At 33.3% G+C, this 26,275-nt stretch overlaps 1 protein-coding gene across 5 annotated transcripts in view; it reads left to right on the top strand.

Moving 5' to 3' along the window:
• Positions 1-26,275, top strand: part of LOC126879472 (diacylglycerol lipase-alpha) — a 142,094-nt gene that overhangs the window by 661 nt on the left and 115,158 nt on the right. Inside the window, exon 1 of one of the 5 annotated variants that reach the window (XM_050642500.1) lies at positions 390-409. The exons of 2 other annotated variants lie outside the window; for them this stretch is intronic. The gene's annotated coding sequence lies outside the window, so the exon portion shown is untranslated. Of the gene's footprint in view, positions 1-389; positions 410-9,356; positions 9,595-24,412; positions 24,559-26,275 lie in introns of those variants that run through there. 2 more of the 5 variants (XM_050642499.1, XM_050642498.1) reach the window with 2 other exon arrangements.

The raw sequence follows: 26,275 nt of genomic DNA, 5'->3' as shown, positions 1-26,275 counted from the left end.
ACTATGTTCTTAATGTATTGAAATTGAATTAAATGTTTACATAAAAAGTTATACCCCTAATAAAGTTGACTTTGTGCACAATAAACCCCTTGAGCTTTTTTGGGTATCAATGTTCTGTAAGCCATAACAACGAATACGTCTGTATAACTTATAACTTTAATAGCATTTTAATTTATGTTTTACATGGCTATTACAAGTTCTTATTAATGTGTTTTCTATGTATTATTTATTTTTAACGATTTTATTTTATATTAGGGTAATTTTAATGTTAAGCAAATCGGCTCTCGAATCTTTAATGTGTAATGTGTTATACAACTAAATTATTTACAAAAAAATATATTCATTGAAAATTGATAGGAAAATTGTAGTTGACTCTGCATTGCCTGTTCTGAATATTAACAATAACAAGGTATGTCATTTCAGAACCATAGCACACCATGATTTGTAGTTCACTTATTTTGTATTTAACCCTTCACCCAAAAGGTCACATTTTGAACACAAATGGAAAGGTCTCCTCTCACAGATGATTGTATATAATCCCTATATATTTTTGTGATTTTTATATAAAATATTTTTATATTTAAAAAATCTTATTCAAGATTCTGAATGTTGTAATATTCATTATTAAAAGGTCTTTAATTTGTCATAAAACACAGTAAACTGCAAGTAACTATATTGGGTCTATATTGGGAACTAAGTCGGGTCCTGGCCTCCTTCAGCATCTGCCTCCAAGTATCTCTGTCCCTGGCTGCACTCCTCTAGTTATCTATCCTTAATATCTCTTTAGGGATATTATAGGTAGACTACGAGAAAACCTGAGCAACGTACCAGTTAAATCAGGACATAGTAGAATAACGAATGAAACTAATGATGCCGAACGGATGATGTTTTCTGTCCATATGACATCAAGATACAAGCCTGAAGTACCTTTTCAAGAGGACATTTGCCCACGAGACGAATGGGATAGGGGAAACTCTCGACTCAGACTGCAGGGTTACACCTGGTATACAGACGGGTCAAAAAATGCAGACGGTTCGGGCGCAGGAATATTCTGTAGTGGTGGAAATTTTAACATTTCTATTCCACTGGGAGAATATACCTCCATATTTCAGGCAGAGATTTTTGCAATCTTGCAGTGTGCAAGAGAAAACAACCTGAGGGCATTCGAACTGCAGCAGGTTAACATATATGCACAGTAGATAGCCAAGCCGGCATTGGGGCTCTCATAAACCCTAAGGTGAACTCTAGGCTGGTGTGGGAATGTCGACAAGAACTTGACAGACTGGCACAACATAACAGTGTTACACTGGTATGGGTTCCAGTTCATCGGGGCATATACGGCAATGAAAGAGCTGATACACTTGCCAAGAGAGCATCAGCTACAAAATACCTGGGTCCAGAGCCGGCCATGGGAGTGCCAAAAAGCACCGTCCGCGAAAGAAAAAAAGCCTGGATCCGAAGCCAACACAACTCACACTAGGAGACTGTATGTAGACAAACACATGGCAAGATGTATATTGGACGGACATGTGCTAGTAGGGCTGAGTTTCTGCTGAGAACAAGCAGGAATCAGCTCAGAGTCATAACAGGTTTCCTCACTGGACATGTGGCAGTTAAGGGTCACCTGCATACAATGGGGCTGTTTCATGGAGGCTTGAACTGCAGACTCTATAACAGAGAACCTGAAACTGTCAACCATATTTTGCCAAATGGATGATGATTTCTGACCATATGACATCAAGATACAAGCCTGAAGTACCTTTTCAAGAGGATATTTGCCCACAAGACGAATGGGACAGAGGAAAGTCTTGATTCAGACTGCAGGGTTACACCTGGTATACAGAAGGGTCTAAAACTGCAGACGGTTCGGGTGCAGGAATATTCTGTAGTGGTGGAAATTTTAACATTTCTATTCCACTGGGAGAATATACCTCCATATTTCAGGCAGAAATTTTTGCAATCTTGCAGTGTGCAAGAGAAAACAACCTGAGGGCATTCGAACTGCAGCAGGTTAACATATATGCACAGTAGATAGCCAAGCCGGCATTGGGGCTCTCATAAACCCTAAGGTGAACTCTAGGCTGGTGTGGGAATGTCGACAAGAACTTGACAGACTGGCACAACATAACAGTGTTATACTGGTATGGGTTCCAGGTCATCGGGGCATCATCTACAAAATACCTGGGTCCAGAGGATGGTCCGTGAACGAAAAAAAGCCTGGATCCGAAGCCAACCCAACTCACACTGGGAGAATGTACCTAGACAAACACATGGCAAGATGTATATCGGACGGACATGTGCTAGTAGGGCTGAGTTACTGCTGAAAACAAACAGGAATCAGCTCAGAGTCATAACAGGTTTCCTCACTGGACATGTGCCAGTTAAGGGTCACCTGCATACAATGGGGCTGTTTCATGGAGACTTAAGCTGCAGACTCTGTAACAGAGAACCTGAAACAGTCAACCATATTTTGCGTGACTATGAGGCATTGGATCGGAGACAGCAAACACTTTTCGGAGACATCGAACTGACTCCAAAAATATATATGGCACCCACCCACTAGACTTGTACAAGCTGGTACAGGGTTCCAGAATTCTGGAATGGGTTTCATAAATGAATGGAAAATGTACAATAAGCCAAGTGGCTGCAATACAACTGGTTCACAACAGACGGCTTCCAGGAAAAAAAATATTTCTAGCACCATTTCCCACTTTGTCTATCCACCTCTTACTTGGTCTTTCTACTGGCTGACATCCCACCATAGTTCCTCTAAGTTTTCTACTAGGTGTTCTGTGATTATTCATTCATAAGGTGATCTGTCCAGCACAATCTTTGTAGTGTTATCATAATTTCCTATGGATAGTCATTTGTAATATTGTAATGTGGATACAACTCGTGGTTGAACCTTATTCTCTACATACCATTGTCGCAGACGGGTCCCAATATCCTTCCCAATATCTTTGTCTCAAAGATATTGATAAGTCCTTTTTGTCATGATCCATGTTTCTACACCATAAGTTGTTATTGGTCATATGATAGTTTTCAGTTTGACATCATCTAAGTATATCTTTTTAGTGTACATATTTTTTTAATATTCGCAGTCAACATTTGAACTATTTTCCTTGCCATCAATATTTTCATCCCATAACTCTGAATTACTCTTATAATTTGAATCAATATGCTCATTCAATGAAACAGGTTGAACAGACAGGCGTAGTCTCACAGACTACAATCACTTTATGTTATCCTATAATATATTCTAGATTCTAGGCATAAGTTCTCGTACTGGTTTGAAATTCAATAAAAGGGTAACTGATCATTTGGTTGAGGATTAGGAGGTGTTTCTAACTTGTCAGTTAACAAGAATCAAAGTTAATAAGAAATGTATACTGAATCTCACAGATGAGACCTTCCTGGTTAACACCATTCGCCGCCACAGTCACTCTCTTATGGTGCCATTATGAAAAGAATTTAATTCCATAGGTCATGATTGCCCAAACGCGTCGTTGGCACTTGACAAACGCATGCAAAACACCTTTAGGCGTCAGGTGGCAGGGAATATGTTAAGGGTTAACTAGAATATCAGTCATAGAAGTCATGTAACAAGTTCTTAGCATAGTTTATTTGTAAAAGTTCAATATTTTTAAGATCAACTGTATGAACCAGTTTTTAGCCACATAAATTTATCTGTACTTAGTACAAATAGTCCAAAACATTTTGTTTTTTTTTATAGAAATTTGTCATATTCGTATATACTTACCTACTTTATAAAAAAATACTTAACTATTGATTATTTTCAACTAATGATTTTATTTTTCTTAATGACTATTATTTTTTATATAATAGAAAAATATGAATTATTATTGTTTGTTGGGGATTCACAATATTTGCACAGGCCATGTTCATTAATAATTATATAGGACAAATAAATATTAAATACCTGGTTAAATAAGATTCTCACACAATGTGACCTAAATTAACAAACTTCCTCTTTAGGCGCAAAATTTTGGTCCAATGCTATTTAAATGCATTAATTTTTTTCGAATCCCGAGAAAACTAATAAGTATTTTTGAAAAATTTAAACGCAGATTGAAAGATTACATTACCGAGGTTCTAAGGCCCTGAAAACTTCTTTAACGTATATTTTAACAAGTTACAGGAGTGAAAAAACAAAAGAGAAAATTTGGAGTGATTTTTAATTTCAAATATTTCATTCAATAGAAACTTTTTGTTTATTCTTAAGGGGCTTTCGCCCCTGGGTAATAATGTAATCTTTCATTCTGCGTTTAAATTTTTCAAAAATATTTATTAGTTTTCCAAGGATTCAAAAAAATGCATTTAATTAGCATTGGACCAAGATTTTGCGCCTACCACCCACCCTAAGTTTGTTTATCCCCAACAACTTTATTTTCAACAACAAGAAAAATTAGAAAAAACTTTCTTGCTTAGGTATAAACAATTTGAATAACTTCTATTCGCTACTGTCCAAGAAAAACTTGTTTTTTCATAGTCACTTTTGTTTCTCCTCTCTCTCTCCCTCTTCTCCTCTAATTTGAAATATGTTGGCCAGAGTTTTTTTCACAGTAGTTCATCGTGATTCGTTGTGTGCATTCTTTGTAATCCTAAAAAATTGAATACTATTTAAAAATAATCCAAAATATTTTCGATGTTTAAAATTCTGGCATTTAAGAGCTGGATTTGATTATATAATATACTTTTTTGCACAAAAAAGAAAAAATAATATCAGATTCAGATTAACAATAAAGATTCAGAAATTTAACTATTGACCAATTTTTTTTGAAACAGTGACACCCTGTATCTTTATAAATAATCAAACAACAATCAAAAATATTTTGATTGGTTATCTAATAATCTAATGTTTGATGTTTCTGTTTAAAAAACTATTTCTTAAAATATTTTCTGTTATTCATTTAATACCTAAATAAGTTTTAATTGTCAACTAATAATATGAACACAAAAAAAATTTACAAAGTATTTCGTAATAAAAAAATAAATGGGTACAACTGGCTTACAAATAACAAATATAAATATAGCCAACTATATTCAAAACAATGTGACAACCGAAAATGTAGGTATTGATTATTGTATAATTAGACCAGTCTATCTGTGAAAGAATAATTGATTTCACATAAAGATCTTATACAGATATTTAAAGGTTCTAAAAGGTATACCAGGGCTAGCTGATGACAAATCCTTGACAAATCATAAAAAAGCGAAAACAATTTTTTGCCTATAAAACGATATTTACACACTTTAGAGAAAAGAGGTTCAAGGAAAAGTTGTATATCATAAAAAGTTTTTTTAACTTTGAGAGTTCTCAAATAATTGCCTGAGATAACTGCAAAAAACTCTAATTATTGCAATAATCTATAAATGTTAATAACTTTGTTTTTTGCATAATGACATATAATATAACTACTCGAAATTATGGCAGTTAATAAGTTATTAAAGTATTCTAAATTCCAAATAGATCGATCAAATAATTTATAAGTTAGAAATCGCATGCACAGAAATGCATAGAAATGGGCCCACTTAAAAATTTGGTCATTTTGGTGTCTCGTATTTCCTAAACCTGTTGGCCGATTTAAGTGATTTTTTAAATATGTTATAGCCTGATTCTTGAACAATATCTCTGTAATAATGTTGTTGCTAAACAGGTAAATTTTTATTGTATACCGGGTGTACGAATCAAACTGTGTTTTTTTTCTCAAAGTTCGCATCACCCTGTGCAATATTTTAGCATTTATAAAATACTGAAATTAAAACCCAACTAAATGTTCAGGTTTTCTTAATATTCTGTTTTTTGATTAATTCGTTTATGTTGGATAATAAAAAAGTTAGGTATTTTAACAACCACATGTTCTTCATCAATACACGGTGTTTCTAAATAAGTGCGACAAACTTTAAGGGGTAATTCTCCATGAAAAAATAATGACAGTTTGTTTTATAAACCCGAGATACGGGATGTTGAATTTTTTCTTACAAATTGACGATATATTTATTGTTTTAAAACCGGTTGAGATATGCAAATTAAATTTGGTGGGTTTTAAGACGTAGTTATTGCACATTTTTTGACATACAATTAAGAATTTAATATTCACCATTAGCGCGCATACGAGTAATATCACCGATAATATTACCCATATGCACGCTAATGGTGAATATAAAATTCTTAATTTTATGTCAAAAAATCGGCAATAACTATCTCTTAAAACCTACCAAATTTCATTTGCATATCTCAACTGGTTTTAAAGCAGTAAATACATCGTCAGTTTGTAAGAAAAATTCAACATCCCGTATCTCGGAAACGAAACATTTGCAAACATACGTTTATAAAGCAAACTGTCATTATTTTTTCATTTAGGTACCCCTTAAAGTCTATCGCACTTATTTAGAAACTTTATCAGTCGAAGGATTTTACATTCCCACACCAGCAAATTATTTACTTCTCTTTTTGTTACCGTCCACGTTTCGCTTCAATACGCGACTGCCGGTCGTATTATGGTCTTATATATCTAGATTTTTGCACCTAAGATATATAAAATAGCCAAACAGAGAGCAAAGAAAGCAAGAGATTTTAATCAGATTAGATGTATCCGAGATGAAAATAATAAAATATTAATTTACGAAAAGGATGTCAAAAAGAGATGGAGAAAGTATTTTGACAGTTTATTAAATGAAGAATTTGACAGACAGCCTGTGGAGTTAACGGATACAGTAACAGCAATGATTACCAGAATATCAAACGCGGAAGTGGCTCAAGCGCTTCAAAAAATAAAGAAAGGAAAAGCATTCGGACCAGATGATATTCCTGGGGAAGTATGGAGAGCATTGGGAGAGACAGGAATAAGTTGGCTAGCAGGTCTATTTAATAGAATTATGGAAGTTGGACAAATGCCAGACGAATGGAGAAGCAGTATATTAGTACCTGTCTACAAAAACAAGGGAGACATACAACAGTGTACAAACTACAGGGCTATAAAACTACTTAGCTACACCATGAAAATATGGGAGAGAGTAATTGATAGACGGATACGTGAAGAAACCGAAGTATTCATTGATCTTGAGAAAGCATATATAGAGTTCCTCGAGAGCTTCTGTGGTGGGCACTCAATAAGAAAGGAGTCCCTGGGGAATATATAAAGATTGTGAGAGATATGTATGAGGGAGTAATGACTAGTGTTAGGACAGGTGTGGGAGAGACTGATAAATTTCAGGTGAAAGTAGGATTGCACCAAGGCTCGGTGCTTAGTCCTTATTTATTCTCATTAGTTTTGAACCAGATAATAGCGAAACTACAGGGTAGCATTCCTTCCATGGTGCCTAATGTATGCTGATGATGTAGTGTTAATAGGAAATAGTGAAAGAGACTTAGAACAAAAACTGGAACAGTGAACACAAGCCCTGGAGGAAAAAGGTTTAAAACTTAGTAGGACAAAAGCAGAGTATTTGGAATGTTCATTTAAAGATGAAGTTACTACAAATAAAATGGTATCTTTGGATGGTGAAATGATTGTGAAAAGCAATAATTTTAAGTACCTAGGATCGGCTTTACAGAGTAATGGAGAAATAGATGGAGATGCATGCAGTAGAATTAGGGCTGGATGGATGAAGTGCAAAGAAGCGAGTTGTGTGACAGAAAAATTCCAATGAAGCTGAAAGGAAAATTCTGTAAAACAGCCATAAGACCGGCTATGATTTACGGAACTGAATGTTAAGCAGTGAAAAAGAAAGAGGAACAACGAATGCATGTGGCGGAAATGAGAATGCTTAGATGGATGAGTGGAGTGACAAAGAAGGATACAATTAGAAATGTGTATATTAGGGGAAGTCTAGGTGTGGCACCAATTGATGCCAAAATGAGAGAGCATAGGTTAATATCGTTTGGTCATGTTCAACGTCGAGACGTTAATCATTAAATACGAAGAGTAGCTGAAGTGCAGATTCCTGGAAGGAGTAGGAGAGGAAGACCAAAGAAGACCTGGGGGGAGACGATAAGGCAGGACATGTTGGTAAAGGGGATTAACATTGATATGACCCAAGATAGAATTGTGTGGAGAAATGCAATTAGGGAAGCCGACCCCGCATAGAGATAAGGCAAAGAGAATGATGATGATGAATATTGTCGGTATCATCATCTCTCTCTAATCTATCTTAAACCAGCCACCTAAAAACATACAGTCCACATAACTCTGAAATTATATTAATAATTTCATATGTATACCTACATACATGCCCCGATTGTACAATCCTTGTACTACAAATCTATTTTCAGTAAAAAAGAAACATTTTCTGCACCGACAACGTTTCTTTAATTACCTGTCCTAAAGCCCCACAAATAACGAGGATTAAAAGGTCAAGAGATCACTCAAATTTGACGAGTAAGCTCTAAGCTCAACGGCAATATTCACTTGATTACTTCTTAGTGTATATAATTGAAAATTACCGCCGAGAAATCCAATGTTGAGAGAGAGAGAGAGAGAGACGGAAGCGGAAGAGATGAGACGAGACATCCGATGTTGCAATTTTAGACTTAACCGCATTGAGGTAATTTGTGATGTGTATCTATTGCATGCCCCAGAAAATGCTAAATGTACAGAGCATATCGCGAGAAGAAAGATTAAGCTACATATAAACGATTTAAACATATTTTCAACGAAAACATTTCGTTTATAAATTCGCAAAAGTGTGTGTGTTATTGCGTTGCCGCTCCTGCATTACTCAGATCAGATTTATCGATGGATTCTTATGTAGTTTTTTCTTCTGAATCCAAATCTGAAAACGGCATTTCGATATTTCTAACCGTCTTCGAGATAATCGACCTCAAAGTCTACAATGTGACGTCACAATCGTTTTACTTTCTGCCGACACACTACGTGTCCAGCTGAAATCGTTGCTATTAAGTAGGCTAGTTTTTTAATCTCGATTTGCAAAGCATAGGTTATTTACATTTGAGTTTGACACTTCGTGAATATCAAACTAAATTTTAAATTAAGTATTAGGTTTGTTCTAGCAAACAGTCAAACTAGTCAGAAACCGTCAGCAAACAGTTGGTCAGTGAGAGAACATAATACAGTCACCAGTGCTATCCCCTCTACTCACGCTGGTCGACCATTCGCTGATGGTTTCAAACCATTTGAAACTGATGCTAGAACAAACCTATTAAAAACACACTAGCTAAGACTTTGACAATTAGACTGTGAAGATAATAGGTATTAAATTATACAATTATACAAAATCATTACACTAATGTAAATTTTATAGCCGTAGTTAACATCACATTAACATTAAATCAACATAAAGTAAAGTAACAATACAAATAAAATTAAATGTAAAACAATGTCTTTACTTAAAAAAAATAACAAGAAAATAGTTGGATGTATAATTAATATTTAAAATGACGTAAAAAATGTTTAAAAAACGTCAATACAAAATAGCAAGCGGTCTTCAAAAGAGCGACTTACACTACATTTCGGTTTTTTTTGCTTGAAAAATGGCCTTGGCAGAGCCAATTAGCCAGACTTGTTTGTGATTGATTGCAGATTCATAGTCATAAATTTCTTATTTCATAACGTAAGTACTAAAATATTATATTTTTTTATTATATATTTTAATTTGTGGTAATCACTTTTTACTTCTATTTTTTTTGTTATTTTTTTTACTTGTTTATTATTTTATTACTTATATGTTCTTTTTTATATATTATTATTTTTTCTTTTTAATTTTTTCAAACCAAATTAACAAATTATTCCTAGTTTACAACTTGTATTTACATAATTTAACATGTTTATAAATGAGATGAAGAATTTCTATATCATTTGTAAATATTAAAGTATTAAGGTTTATTGGGAAACAACATTTTAAATTTTTTAATTCCTTATAAAGGTCGTTTATGTTATTTATCTATAAATGACATTATAATATGACATGTGTTAGATCTCCGATTTTTGCCACAAGTACAATTGGGAGTATCTGCCAAGCCGATTCTATGCATGTAAGATGGAGTAAGACCATGATTTGCTCTCAGCCGATTAATGGTCTTTATAAAATGTCTATTATATTCTTTGTAAAACCATCTTCTTGAGGATATCCTAGGGTTACAATGAAATGAAATTAAATACGTTTCGGTTTAATCTCATACATTCATTTCTAATTCTCTTCTTCATATCTAGTCTAGTTTAGCTGGTGTTTTATACACCTTATTTTTTATATAACACCCGAAGAAAGTCTAACTGGCTTAACTCTTTAGATTATGGAGATCACCCTCTGGCTCCTTCCCTTCCAATCCATCTTCTAGGATAATTTTCATTTAAATGCTCATTCACTAAAGAATTGTGATAGAGCACCATCTTGTTATTTCACATTCTCTGATGTATGTTCTATGGCCATCATCAACTATTCCATCCGTCATTTGATCCGTTCATTTCTGATCGTTGTCTTTTGAATTCAATCGTAGCCAGCTATTAGCTTAATGTTATCAGTCCATCTGGTTGAGGTTGAGGTCTGCCTCTATGGTACTTACTTACTTACTTTCTTGCTCCGTGGTGTTACAACCCTTCGTGGGGTTTTAGCCGACTCGATAATATGCCTCTGTCTTGAGCAATCTCCATCCAGTTCTCCACATGTCTTTCAGGTGTCCTGAATATTATCTCGCCACCAGAGTCGAGGGCTCCCACGTGATCTTCTTCCATACCAGCGTTACTGGTCTTTCGTCAGAATGTCTTCTGAGGTGTCCTGCCCATTTGAGTCTTCAGTGCGTTATTTCTTTTATTATGATGTCGTCTGGGTACCTATAGTTCTTCGAGCTCTTTGTTAGCTCTTATCTTATATTGTCCTGCTGATTCATAAAGCACAGGCCGAAAGATCTTGTTTTCCCAAATTCTAACAATCTCTCTTCGTTTGCCTTTGTTATCGTCCACGTTTCGCTGTCATACATCACTACGGGCCGTATGATTGTTTTATATAGTTGTATGTACATCTTGTTATTTAATTGATGGATTCGACCGTTACTTGATGGAAGTTCATTTTATCTAACAGTAAAACATTGAAAGCGTTTGTTTTCTATACTTCCACAAAATTTATTATAATTATGTGACTACAGCTGCTTCGGCAGAGTGCCTTTCTCAAGTGATTTAGTTTACTATGGGTTTGCCTTTTTAAAGTCTTTAACTGAAGAGGTTGAGGAGTGGGGAGCTGTTTGTCTCGAGTTGGCCATTCAGAATTATATCTGTATTTTTTAATTTATTAATTTCCATAGATTCTAATAAATATAGCTTAAGGCCTTTATTTTGAATATGCAAAATTTGAAACTCTTCATTAAAAGAATGATTATGATCTAGAAGGTGAAGTGCGTATGTAGAAGTGTCTGTTTTTCTATTGTTGAAAGCCCTTTTGTGTTCTGCTATCCGTTTGTCAAAGGTTCTGTCAGTTTGACAGATGTAAGTTTTCGAACAGTCACCACAAGTTAGTTTGTAGACACCACTCTGTAGTTGTTTTCTCTTTCGGCTCTTATTGTTCTTAATATATTTGCTTAAGTTGTTGTTAGTTCTGAAAGCTGGTGTTATTCCTTTCTTTTTTATGTATCTGGCTATTTTTGTTGTTATCTTGCCAGTATATGTGCTAGAGCAGAAGGTACTGGGTTCTTTCTGTGGTGGTGGATAGACTAATTTCAAGACTTTCTTATGGAGTTTTTGGTTTAAAATTTTATCAATTGTTTTTTTCGTTATAGCCATTGTTTACTGCTATTTGTTTAATGATGTTCAGTTCTATTTCGAAGATATTTTTTGACATGGAAATTTATACACAATTCATCGTCCCATCCTACACAACACAGATTTGGTAGGCAAACAGCCTACCATAGCATGATACATAGACTGACAGAAATTCCCATGTCAAAAAATAACTTCGAAATAGAACTGAACATCATTAAACAAATAACAGTAAACAATGGCTATAACGAACAAACAATTAATAAAATTTTAAACCAAAAACTCCATAAGAAAGCCCTGAAATTAGTCTATCCACCACCACAGAAAAAACCCAGTACCTTCTGCTCCATCACATATACTGGCAAGATAATAACAAAAATAGCCAGATACATAAAAAAGAAAGGAATAACACCAGTTTTCAGAACTAACAACAACTTAAGCAAATATATTAAGAACAATAAGAGCCGAAAGAGAAAACAACTACAGAGTGGTGTCTACAAACTAACTTGTGGTGACTGTCCGAAAACTTACATCGGTCAAACTGGCAGAACCTTTGACAGACGGATAACAGAACACAAAAGGGCTTTCAACAATAGAAAAACAGACACTTCTACATACGCCCTTCACCTTATAGATCATAATCATTCTTTTAATGAAGAGTTTCAAATTCTGCATATTCAAAATAAAGGCCTTAAGCCATATTTATCTTAGGCCTTAAGTTATCTTTATTAGAATCTATCGAAATTAATAAATAAAAAATACAGATATAATTCTGAATGACTAACTCGAGACAAACAGCTCCCCACTCCTCAACCTCTTCAGTTAAAGACTTTAAAAAGGCAAACCCATAGTAAACTAAATCACTTGAGAAAGGCTCTCTTTCGAAACAGCTGTAGTCACATAGTTATAATAAATTTTGTGGAAGTATAGAAATCAAACGTTTTCAGTGTTTTACTGTTAGATCTTGTTAGTTGTTTCGATTTTATAGGGTTTTGAAGGGTATGAAGATTTGAAAGCAATACTACTTTCAAAAATTGCGGCAGTTCGTTATCCAGAAATATAGGTAAGTCCATTTTACGTGATCCTGGAAAAATAGGCCCCAATGACATAATTTTCGACAATTATAGCCCACACATTCAACGGCCATCTTGTTTGACATTTACCTAACTAATTTTTTTCATATCTTTTACGACAAATAAGTAATTAGACTTCCTTGCACTGATACTGCACCCTGTATATACTAGACATGCGGACTCATTAAGCCCACTAATATTAAATATTAGTGGGCTTAATGAGTCTGCATTAAATTTTAATCGAATGTATGACGAGATGATAAAACAAGTAAAATGCTACGGAATTGGAAACAAGGAAATAAAGGCAGTGCTATGCAGCTCACGCATTTCTGACAACGGAAAATGAAGGCTATCGACAAGGAATGTTACACTTCATTAGTAAGACCAAATACATTAGACTATTAGACGATAATACATACAACTCTTGACATTTCCCATTAATTTTGTGAAAGCAAACAAAATAGTGCAATTTGGTGGTATGGGTTGTACCCACAAACTATGCATTTAAAGGAAAATTCATTCTTCCCAGATACCTACGGTATCAAAAGGATTGAGCTCTGATGGGCCTCTTTCCGTGTTGACTCTAGGCCTAGGTGACTTGCTCACACCTGGCCTTCGAGAGTAGTACAGCTTCCTGCATGGTCTTCCAAAGGCCTCGCAGAAATACCCAGCAGAAACCATCATTAAAAAGATTGCTGATGTACATCATTCTCAGATTACTGATGTAAAAAATTAAAGTAAAGAAAAATGTAGAATATTTACATTAGCTTGTAAGTAATGCGTTCATCAGTTTAATAAGGAAAACTGGTCCTATTTATAACTTGGAAAAATGCCATTATTCAAGTAATAAAAATGTAAAACAAACTGCTTGGCCGATCTATTTTTTCCGCATTATTTGTAAATTAATGAGTGTATCTAACCCGATTTAAAGTATATATTTAATTGCAATTTTTCACAATATTTATCAAAAAATAAATTGGGTCTCTTTAGATAATTCCAATCTTGACTCATGTTTAAAATCTGTGGTTCTAATATTTATATTTAACTAACTATATATCATTGCACACGAGATAAAATATGAGTGTAACTTAAAAAAAAATGTTGATAAACACATCCTATTTACTGTAGCTGTAGACAGTTAATCAAAATAACGTGAACACATTTATTCTTGACAGTAAAATACAACACTGGTGTTAAAAAAGATTTAATTTTGCAGGAAACCTACATTTTTAATAAAATTAGGTTTCAGATCCTTTTTCTAATAAAAAAAAAATATTTGAGACCGAAATTCTCAACATCATCACTTGTGCTGCATCTCTAAAGTAGGGCCTCGATAAGTATAATTCATCTTCACCATTCAATCCTATCCATAGATAACCTTTGATAGTTTGTCACGTAAATTTTCCTAGCATCCCCATTCACACCATCCCTTCATCTAAGTGTTTGTCTACCTGTAGGTCTGCTTAATTTATTTATAAGATATTTTTTCCACTTGTAGACTTTTTTAGATGAACTTACTACAAGTGTAGCTTTTAACGTTAAAAACACAAATATTCTCATTTGAAAGCTGTATAATTATTTAAACAAATGAAAAATTTTTGTTATAATAAATAAATTAATTTATTATAACAAAACAAAAGCAAGTTTGACGTTTAATAATTCGTAAGGGTACGGCCAGGCTTGCGAGCGATTTTTCTTGAGAGATAAGTCGTGGACGATTGAACTACAAAAAATATTTCAAACCCAATGAATATTATTACAGTGGCCATACCTAAAAAATCGCTTAGCGAAAAATCGCTCGGCGGCTAAGCGTGTCGCTCTGTTTCCAATTTGGTTTGATTTCTAAGCGACTTTAATTCCATTTTGTCTTCAAAATAGACAGCACGATTAGTCCAGGGTAATAAGGTTTTTTCCATGACACTCGAGCAGCCAGGGTACTGAAGCGTTTTTTTGACAGGTAATACCTATAAGAGCAAATTGTAACTATTTCCTGCGTAGGATCTGGCGGCCATTTTTATTTATAAACAATTAAGTGTCAAAAAATGGCATTTTTCTCTTTTTTTTTTCAAATCAATGGAAAACAGTCAAACTTATGGTTTTTTTAGAACAAATATCTTTGAGATTATGGGAAAAGCTTTAAAATGACTTATTACAAAGTTTGATATACTCATTTATTGTTAATATAATTGCGAAAAAAGGTCGGAATTGCAAAAAAAAATAATTTCGCAATATCTATTGTAAAAATTAGTGTACAGCTTTGAAATTTTTGTCATATAAGGGTTCTTTGGTGCTTAATATGTGATAAAAATTTCAAAGCGATTCATCCAATTGTTTAAATTTTATTCAAATTGTTTATCCCAGAGAGCATTTTTTTTACAATAATATAAGTCAGAAAAAAATGACTTTAGAACCATTCCACAGGTGTCAAATGAAAGAGCATGAGCTATATTTTCAATTTGGTTTAGAAAAAGCGAATAAAAAATGCGTTTATTAGTAATAAATAATTATGCAAAAGTATCGTAAATCTTTCCTTATAAATTTTTTATTTTGTTATATAAGAAATTATATATATTTATTACAATTTTTTATCAATTATGTTATAAATAACATTACTTGGTAGTTGTGCACTTAAAACAGGGTAAAAGAGTTAAGTTTTTTGGAAAAAGTTATTCAAAAAGTTTATAAGGAGAGATTTACGATACTTTTGCACAATTATTTATTACTAATAAATGCATTTTTTATTCACTTTTTTTAAACCAAGTTGAAAACATAGTTCATGCTCTTCCATTTGACACCCGTGGAATGGTTCTAACGTCATTTTTTTCTGACTTATGTTAGTGCAAAAAAAATGCTCACTGAGATAAACAATTCGAATAAAATTTAAACAATTGAATGAATCGCTTTGAAATTTTTATCACATATTAAGCACTAAAGAACCCTCATTTGACAAAAATTTCAAACCTGTCCACTAATTTTTACAGCAGTTATTGCAAAAATAATTTTTTTGGCAATTCCGACCTTTTTTCGCAATTATATTAACAATAAATGAGTATATCAAACTTTGTAATATGTCATTTTAAAGCTTTTTCTATATTCTCAAAGATATTTGTACTAAAAAAATCATAAGTTTCACTGTTTTCCATTGATTTGAAAAAAAAAGGGAAAAATGCCATTTTTTTACAGTTAATTGTTTATAAATAAAAATGGCCGCCAGATCTCACGCAGGAAATAGTTACAATTTGATCCTATAGGTATTACTTGTCGAAAAAACGCTTCAGTACCCTGGCTGCTCCAGTGTCACGAACAGGGTATATTTTTGTCTTATTACCCTGGTCTAGATGTCTTGTTCCAAAGAAATTTTAATTTCCAAAGTGCAAAGTAGACCCATTTCATGGCAGGTACACACAAACATTTTAAAAACAAAAGTGTAACAGACAAATATTTGTTTTTTGTGTTAATATCTATTAATGGGATGCACACCATTTGCCTTTTAACAAACACTCTATGAATGGATCATCTTCTAAAAGAATGGCAATTCGACGCGATCGTGTGAGAGGGATGACAAAAACTGATACATATTTGAATCGCTTTTCGGTGGACAGCTCCTTTCTTGTCGCCCGCTACATTGTCGTGAACGATTTATCTCGCGCGATAAATCGCTTGCAAACTTGGCCCTACCCTTAGTTAGATGGCTAGATACTCGAGTTACTTGGGAACAAAAAAAAAGAATGAAGAAAATTGCTCTATGGGAAGCCGAGAAAATGCATTTTTTTTAACGTATACCGAATTTTAACTTTGAGATTACATTTTCTCCAACCTAATTTTTGATTGGAATTTTGCTATTTTTGGCAATTTTCACTCGTAATATCGATAGTTTTTATTATAATAATATATGTTATTAGTCCAGGAAGCCACTGCGCAGCCGCTAGGAAAAATATTCTAATTCATATTTTTTGCACAATCTTACTCAAAAAGGACTCCCGAAACGGGGTGAAACTCACCCCCAGGGTAAAAGCACACATCGGCACAATATCACTTGTTTTGTTTGACATGTTAGCTACGTGCATGCCAAATTTCATGTCAATCCAAGTGGTTTTTTAAAATCTAGAGCAAAAATCGTGAGTGAACGTACTATAAACCGTTATTTTTGCAATAATTTATTAATAACAAAGTCGGAACGTGGTTTAAGCTATCACGACTAGTGACAATCGATTTTGCGTATAAGAATACTATGAAAAAGACTACAAAATTGCTGTAGATAACGCATTTCGAGCTTTCCGGCGAATAAACAATTATTTTGTTATTAACAAAATAAGAACACATTTTGAGTAATCGCGACTAGTCACATTCGATTCAGCGACCAAAAATACACCAGAGAAGACTAATTATCCCTTCTAATCCCCCTTTCTTCAGTACTACTGCAAATTAGTATTTTTTATTTTTCCTATTGCGGCTTCTCAACGAAGAAGCAACTTCCCCCTTTTCTTTACACACCCCACTCTCTCTTCATTTTTATTCCTATAGTCTTTTTCTTTTTTTTTTTCCTTACTTCTGTTGGAGTTATCTTTCTCTTTACTTTCACTCCAACAGAAGTTTTCTTATTTTTGTTACATAGTAAACACTATCAGTTTATTTACAGAGCTTCTAATAATTCCTGAAAAACACCTAATTTTACCATAATTTGTTAATAACAATTAAACGCACCACATTTGGGCTTTCAGACCACTTCCATTGGATTAAGCGACCCAAAAACCTATAATACCACCATAAAATCGCGGCGATCTAAAAGTGCCCACGGGACCCCCTATGTTGCGACTAGACTACTATCATTTCTTCTGAAACAATTAATTACATTAAATATTTGACTCTTCTTGTAGTCTGCTCGTAATACTTGTTTAATTTCTCGAAATGTGGCAACAAGTAAATTATGGCATGCAACGACATTTGTTTTTTTGTTTGTTCATAACGTATGAAATCATTTGAAGTAAAAAATATGGAAACATTTGCTATCTATTTGACGTGGTAGGTAGATAATACCAGTATAGATACACACTAGTATTCTAGTTTGGAATATAATTCAAACCGCCGACAGCAAATAATAATTAGGCACGTACAAACTGCAGCTAAACTAGTAATTTTGGGAAAAGCACGAATGCATACTAGATAAGAAACAAAGCTGCACTTAACGTATAATTGTTAATCACGTATTGCAAATTCGAGGCTTATTTAAAAATATGGACTTTTATAGTACACTGACCCGTAAAAGTAACCGGACACGTGAAATTCCATAGTTTTTTCCTTTTAGTTTTGTTGATTTGCCCTGTATAATAATTAAATATATTTATCAAAATATAATAGACCTGGATCCCGCGTACCAAAAAAAGTTAATTAATAGCAAGCTGAAAATTTGTTAATAGCTTAACGGTGTCTAGTCGGACAAACTTTGATGTATGGGAACACTTTAAAAGAGGAAGTTTTAATTGTGGAACAGGTTAAAAATTTGGAACGTCAGACTACGAAAACGTTCCATGTATTTTGTTGGACAGAACTTCCAATTGATTTGTTACCATTTCATTAAACTCTCATGCAAATATCAGACCATGATCAACAAACTCCGTGAAAGATCGGTTTCTTAGACCTCAAGTGCTTTGAGAGCGGACTGATACTGCGACAGTTTTTACTAGGAAACTGGTAGATGTTCATGGTACTATAGTTTCACTTGACACCGTACGTCGAAGATTAAGCGAACAAAATTTTCTTCCGGTCGTTTCTTGGATGTAGCTCATCAAAGACAACGCTTGGAATTCTGTTGTGTTCATGCAGATTGGGGACTGGAAAAATGGAGAAATGTTCTATTTACAGACGAATCTTGTTCTTGGTTTTATTGGAACAACAAAGCGATATTCATCAATTCATTATGTTCGTTAGTTGATCCAATGTATTACGTTTATTGAATGGATGAACATCCATTTATTAATATTACGAACACTGTTCACTGAGCCAACGAACACTATTCATTGAAGCAACAACGTCGTATTTTGTTTATTTCTACAATTATTTCCGTTTATTCTAACAATTAATTCCGTTCATTCCCACAAGCAATTCTATTCATCCCTACTATGAATGTATTTTATATTGATAATTTCTGAATGCATTATCTCAATGTATGATATTAATTGATTAATAATAATTTTGCAAATCCCCCTTTTTTGTCCTAAACCTAATGGACTTTACACTGTGTGATTTCTCATATGATTTCATTTATACATGCGCTGGAAAAAGTGTTGTCCCCTTATTAACTTATTTGTTTTTAGCAGATAAGCAAAACGTTTGGAAAGGTCGATTTTTAAAATAATCAAAGTATATTATAACATCAATGTTTCGAACTTTACGCGATCCCTCTTCAGGTGACAGCCACAATTTTGGTTTTTTTTTAATGGGAAAGTACATCATGTGACAGCTCATTTAAAAGCGTTTGAAATAGTGATTTCAAAGATGTATTTATAACAATGTAAATATAACACTTTAATCCTTTTGGAGAGCGCAGGTGCAAAATTTCGATCGAATTCTTTTTAAACGCAATATTTTTTTTGGAATCCTGAGAAAACGAATGAGTATTTTTGAAAATTTTAAATGCATAGTAAAAGATTACATTATTACCGAGGGCTGAAAGTCCCTTACCCGTTGTCCTATGTGAGCGACGGAAAACGACGCGACGCGATGCGGTGCGATGCGATACGATGCGACCAGTAATTCACGCGACGTGTGGCTTATGTAGCGTCGCTTTGCATCGCTCAATCTAGGACAAACGTGACGATGTCAATTCATTCCTATTCTTAAGTATGGGGAAGTATACGGTAGTGTTACTAGAAAATTGTAAATACTTAGCTTTAAAAAAATTCCATAAACGAAGAAGAAAGACAACAAATTAGTATCATATAAATATTTAGAGCAAAATAAATTTGGAAAATTTCATCATTTATATTCGAAATTAAGAAATAATCCACGTTGGTTTAAAGAGTATACTTTCGATTATTTTATTGCAGCTTTTAAACCCAGTTTCAACTGTCAATAAGTAATTTTTAAAAACCAATTTCTATTACAGATAGGCTGTTACTGACTTTAAGATATGTCACACTGCGTGCGTCGTGTCTGGTCGCGAACAAAACAAGTTCGCACTTCGTCGCGTCTTGTCGTAGACTGATTAACTCGAAAACGTAGGCCAGACACAAATACAACCATTACTTGATATTTTCGCGTCGCGTCGCGTCGTGTCGCGTTGTCGCGTTTGTCGTTCAGCTAGGACAACGGGTTAGAATAAACAAAAAGTTTCTTTTGAATTGTATATTTGAAATTAAAAATCATACTAAATTTTCTCTTTTTCACCCCTGTGACTTATTAAAATAATCATTATAGAAGTTCTCAGGGACTTCAGACCCTCGATAATACTGTAATATTTTATTCTGCGTTTAAATTTTTCAAAAATACTAATTAGTTTTCTCAGGATTCGAAAAAAAAAATACGATAATAGACACACGAAAACTTCCTTCCAGTGCGGACTACACTTGGAAACGAAATGAAATTATTCGGCACTTCGGCAGAGGTAACAGCATTGTTTAACAAAGAACGAAGGAAAAGCCGTTACATTTCAAATGGTCAAGCAAAACATTTATTGTTTCAACAACTTCGTTTATTGTTAACATGAACGCATTGATTGTGGTTATTAAACGCAGTAGTAGATTGATTAATGCATTGGTGGTCACAACAATCAGTTTACATCTATGGAATAATCAAATATTACTCTATATTAACAACATTTGTACATTGTTTTAATGAAATCTGTACGTTGTCACGATAAACCAAGGTAATTACTTATCATCTACGAAATCAAGAAAGTGCTTTGCTGTCAGAATTACTATTATTTATTAAATATACGAAACTAACTTACTGTCTGAATAATTGAGTGTTATTGATTAATGTACTCTAGATATTTTCACAATTATTATTCAATCATTGTGACAATAACCAAATATATTGATCAATGTCTACAAGTTCGTTGAAACAAAAAATTAAATTGTTGTTACAACGAAATACTATTGAATAATCACTGTTAATCAATATTACGAACTAAATTTTTTTGAGTGTACGTTAGAGAAAGTCTGGAAAACATGAGTTACCTACCTTATATTCATTTTGTAGGTGAAAATTTTCTCCTAATGCATACAGAGATAATGGTATTCAGTTACTAGCCTGGCCTCCTACAAGCCCAGACCTTAACCCGATAGAGCATTTGTGGTACAACTGTGGAAAGGCAGTTAGGCAAAATTATGTCGAGTTTGAAACTGTGGTAGCGTTAGAACAGGCGCTAATAAACGAGTGGGAAATTATTAAATAAGGATTTTAGTATCTACATTTTAGAAATATTTTTATTTTGATTTGGAAAATATCATTCTCTGGAATAAAAAAAAATTGGAAATTGTCATATTTTATGCTAAAATAAATGGAATATAAGCATTCCAATTTTGGATTTTTTTATTTGAACTTTTGGTCGTAAATGGCTTAATTATACGTTTTCCGGGTATTTATATTAATAAATATATGCTTCGTAAATAATTTCACATTAATTTAGTTTAAAAACATAGAATTTGTTTTAAATACAGTTTCTACAATTTTAAACAGTTTTTTTTTCGATAATTTTACATTTTTAAAAAACTTCTAACTTTATATATTTAGAGCGTGCTTTATTTCGTGTTTGGCAACAACAATGACAAACCAAGCATTTTTTAATGAACGGCGTTTTGATCACTGAATCTTTTAAGCACTTTAATTATGGAACTAACTAGCATTATTAACTAGATTAAGTAAATATTTTATAATAGGAAACCTTTTAACCATTTTAATTGGTCTAATTAATAACTAACGTAATTAACTGAATTACGTACTAAATAAAAAAGAGCCGACAAATATTCATAATTAGAAAATTATTTACACGTGAAATAAAAATGTCGAAAATCCAATATTTTATTACAACATTTTTTTGTGCAATATGTAGAACAACTGTTTATTTCTTCCTTTAACATGACAGTTACATGGAATTTAACACGTCACAATTTTTTTCTATATTCGGCCAAATGTCAATTATTATTGTATTTTCTTCAATAAGTACTGTTCTTAAGCAGATAGTTTATGTTCCTTCAGGATTCTTATTGCTCTTTTCACGCTGGCCTTTAACTTTCTCCCTAGGATTTTCTATCTTCATCATGCGAAAATTAGTTAAGAAATCAATAGAATTCGATAAGCCCGTGTTCACATGCTTTGTAGATCTGAAAAAGGCATTTGACAAAGTACGATTGTAGGACGTGGTGCTCACTCTCCTTGGAAAGAAACACGTAAGTCAGAAATATAGAAACATAATCAAAGAGCTCAATAGATCCAACAAAACGAGAATAAGAACCACACACGGGCTCACGGAAGAAATCAAAATCAATGTCGGCATTAGACAAGGTGACAGCCTCAGCCCATGCCTATTTAATTTGATAATGGATGAAGTTATAGCTAGTGTTAACAAAATGAATCAGGGATACATAATGGGTAACCGAGCCATGAGAATACTTTGCTACGCAAATAGCTGCTATCTTAATAGCCGAAAATGAAGATGACTTTTTTCTCTGACGCATAGAAAACCCAATCGATGGCAATATCCAAGAACCCAATTAGATGTAGATGTAATCTAATGCCATATATATACATCTGTGGCAAGAAACAAAACAGCTGGCAACGAAAGCAGCGAGAATATCTGGTTTCCTGAGGGGTATAATCTGGCTGAATAAATATATGAGCACCTAATGTAAAGTCCGCATTTATAAAACATGTGTTAGACCCGTACTGACATACGCAGCTGAGACAAGGGCCGAGACAACAAAGACCAAACAAATAATGAGAAAAACAGATGAAAACCGTAAAATCCATAAGAGGTATCACACTCAGAGATAGGATATACCAAACGAAGACACATTGAGAGAGCTAGGCGTTCAAGATGTAATGAGATGGACAAGAGCACGACCACGCATGTGGAAAGGCCACGTAGATCATATGGACCCTGAACGTATGGCGAAATTGGCGAAGACACAGAAGCCCAACACCAAACGACCCATAGGACGACGCAAAAAAACGAGACTAACGGAACAAACAGGACATAGTCCTATTAAAAGAAGATCTACGAGTAGTAAATTGAAGGATATTCACGTCTTTGGTCCATATGTTAAGAAAAGCAGGTATAAATTTCCAAAAATTGATGGAGAATAAGGGTACATTACCCTCAATTCGTTCTTTTCTAGTTTGCAGAAACACCGGAAATGCAGAATTTGAAGAAATAATAAGCTCGACAGTCTTGCTGTGAAACGTGTATTGAAAAATCTCTGATGAGAGAGAAAAATCTTTGTATCTTGTGTAAATGAAACGGCAAAAAAATTACTTACTAACGTGGGATTTCCACTACAAAATTGTACTGACTAAATTAATTACGTGGCGTCGGGTACCATTGTGGCGGCGAACTAAGAATGAGATGAAATCGGAGTGTTCAATTATGTATAACTGATCGTCATACTAATTAAGAATTGAGTGGCAATATTGACATTCTTAGTAGATATTTGAACTTGTGTATATGTATATATTACACAACGGGTTTTAACTTAACGGAATCGAAATCAGAATATATTGCCGAATTTTTTGTTCATAGTTCCCTTCGTTATTGATGGCATTATCCAGATTTAAAAAATTATTTGAGTTTTGATACATCTTGTTTTTGTTGACTTTCGATAATCAAGAAAAAGACCGATCTTTTCAGTTTATTTTCGATAATCATTTTCCCTAGTCCGATGGTCCCATCGGACAAGGTGCCATATTTTATGCACACTGATCTTTGTGGCGCGATGATATTTTCAATAACGAAATCCTCAACATGTGGGGCCTCTCTATTTTATGTTTGTATCGCGCCCAAGCCTCATTATCGAAATACATATATAATTATCATGGTATTTTCCAATCGAAATAAATGGCCAATATGAGATGGATTTAATAATTTAATATTAATTCTGTATTATGCTAATTTATTAAATAAACATGGTATTTTCAATATAAGTGGACGATATGAAATGGATTTAAAACTTGAATATGTGAATTCCCTAATCGGCTTAATACTTTACTTTATTATTATTATACAGTCCGAAATATAACGATTATTTTAAACACGTTATTGGTATTATGTCTCCATAGTTTGATTATATAATTATATAGTAATAAATGTTTATTAGTAACTCATTAGCAATATATTACCATAGTACATACATGCTAAATGTAAATATATATTAGTATTTTTACTACAAAAGCGATATTACGTAGGTCAAAATTTTTGACGTAAGAGAACTGTCAAAACATTAGAATGTGACTTTTCGTTATTGCCATGTTTATTATAAACATGGCAATAATGAAAAGTCACATTCTAATGTTTTGACAGTTCTCTTTTTGACCTACGTAATATCGCTTTTGTAGTAAAAATGCTATAGGTATAATCGTGTTAAAGTTTAAATTTATAATACCACGTGGATGTGAAGTGTATGCTCTAAAGATTAGAACCAATAGCAACAATATGATTTCCATTGTTATGAGTTCCGTAAAGTTTTGTTTTGTAGAAGCATTAAAGAAAAGTAAAGTAAATACAATTATAGCAATAAAAAATCAGGCACAGAGAGATAAGAGTAAGTTTTTAAAATATATAGTAATATATTAGACGTAAAAATATCTTTAAGGCCGGTGCAAATATAGCCAGTGACTGAGAAGAGTAGAGTAATTTAGTCGGGTTAGTCGAATGTTCATCACTTCTAGTTGAACCTCGACCCTCCTCAGTCATTTCTATTCATCGCCAACTGGTGTCAGTTTGTTGCGTATCTTCCTCGCATCGTTGTCCAAACCGTTCCTCCATCACAGTCTTGGGTCTTGGGAAAGTGTGCACAACACACCAATTAACAAGGAATCACTTAAAATACTTCCACTCCCTTGTGGATAACTTTTAAGAATTTTAATAAATTATATACCTACATACACAGAAGTATTTACTTCATTCCACGTTGTTACATTGAAGGTATACAGCCAACTACAGGGTTTACCCCTTTTTAAAGTTTTATATTAATGTTAATTATTTTTCGATTTTTTTTATAGCTTAACACTTTGGTAATTTTTTATTTATTGTTAATAATAGGATAATGAAAAATAAATGCAATTTAATGTTAATGTCCTTTATTCATGTTTACTTACACGTTCTTTTTCTTGAACCTTGCTTATTTCATAAAAACTTTGCTTATTTTTGCGACATTTTTTGCTTATATAAGTGCTTATTTTGACCTTTCTGTCATGTTTATAATCCAGACTTTATATAACACTGTGTGTTTCATAATAACAGTTATTATATATAGTCCAGAAAGCCACTGCGCATCCGCTAGGTAAAATATTCTAATTCGGATTTTTTGCACAATCTTACTCAAAAAAGACTCCTTCTAACAAATTTGCATGTTGCCAGGACCAAAAGGTGGTCAAAAATTTTTTAAACGTTTTTTTTTTTGTTTTTTTGCTTAAATTATTTTTTTTTTGCATGGAAAAAAGATTTTTAGTTTTTTTGGATCAATCCAAACAGAAAAAGTCTTTGGTGACTTTTCTCTAAAAATTATAGTTTTTGACATATAAGCGATTAAAAATTGAAAAATTGCGAAATCGGCCATTTTAAACCCTCCAAAACTATGTGAAAAACTGAAAATTTGAATGTTGCCAAGGTAGGTAGATATTCTTTAAACATCGATTGATGAAATCCCGAAGAGTTTTTTGCAATACAATATTCAAAGCTCCTTTGTTTTTTAATTGCTAATCAAGCGTGAGCGACACTATTTTCCACCGACAGTATGGTGCAAATGAAAGGAATAAATTCGTTACTTCGTAAACCGGCGATTTTAAGGAAAAATCCCGAAACAGGTCGATTTTTATTTTTAAGTTATGATATTGTGGCGTATATCGTATACTAGTGACGTCATCCGTCTGGGCGTGATGACGTAATCGATGATTTTTTTAAATGAGAATAGGGGTCGTATGCTAGCTCATTTGAAAGGTTCTTCAATTCTCTATTCAGTAATATAAACATTTACATAATTATATATACACGGTGTCCAAAAAATTTTTATTAAATTAAATTATTTGACAAAAAAAGAAGTAGAGGGACACCCTGTATAAATAATTATGTAAATGTTTACATTACTGAATAGAAAATTGAAGAACCTTTCAAATGAGCTACCACACGACCCCTATTCTCATTTAAAAAAATCATCGATTACGTCATCACGCCCAGACGGATGACGTCACTAGTATACAATATACGCCACAATATCATAACTTAAAAATAAAAATCGACCTGTTTCGGGATCTTTCCTT

Source organism: Diabrotica virgifera, chromosome 2 (genome assembly GCF_917563875.1).
Source record: "Diabrotica virgifera virgifera chromosome 2, PGI_DIABVI_V3a".
NCBI classification, from domain to species: Eukaryota; Metazoa; Arthropoda; class Insecta; order Coleoptera; family Chrysomelidae; genus Diabrotica; species Diabrotica virgifera.
The sequence above is the reverse complement of the archived record's forward strand: the minus strand, read 5'-3'. Positions and strand labels throughout refer to the sequence as shown.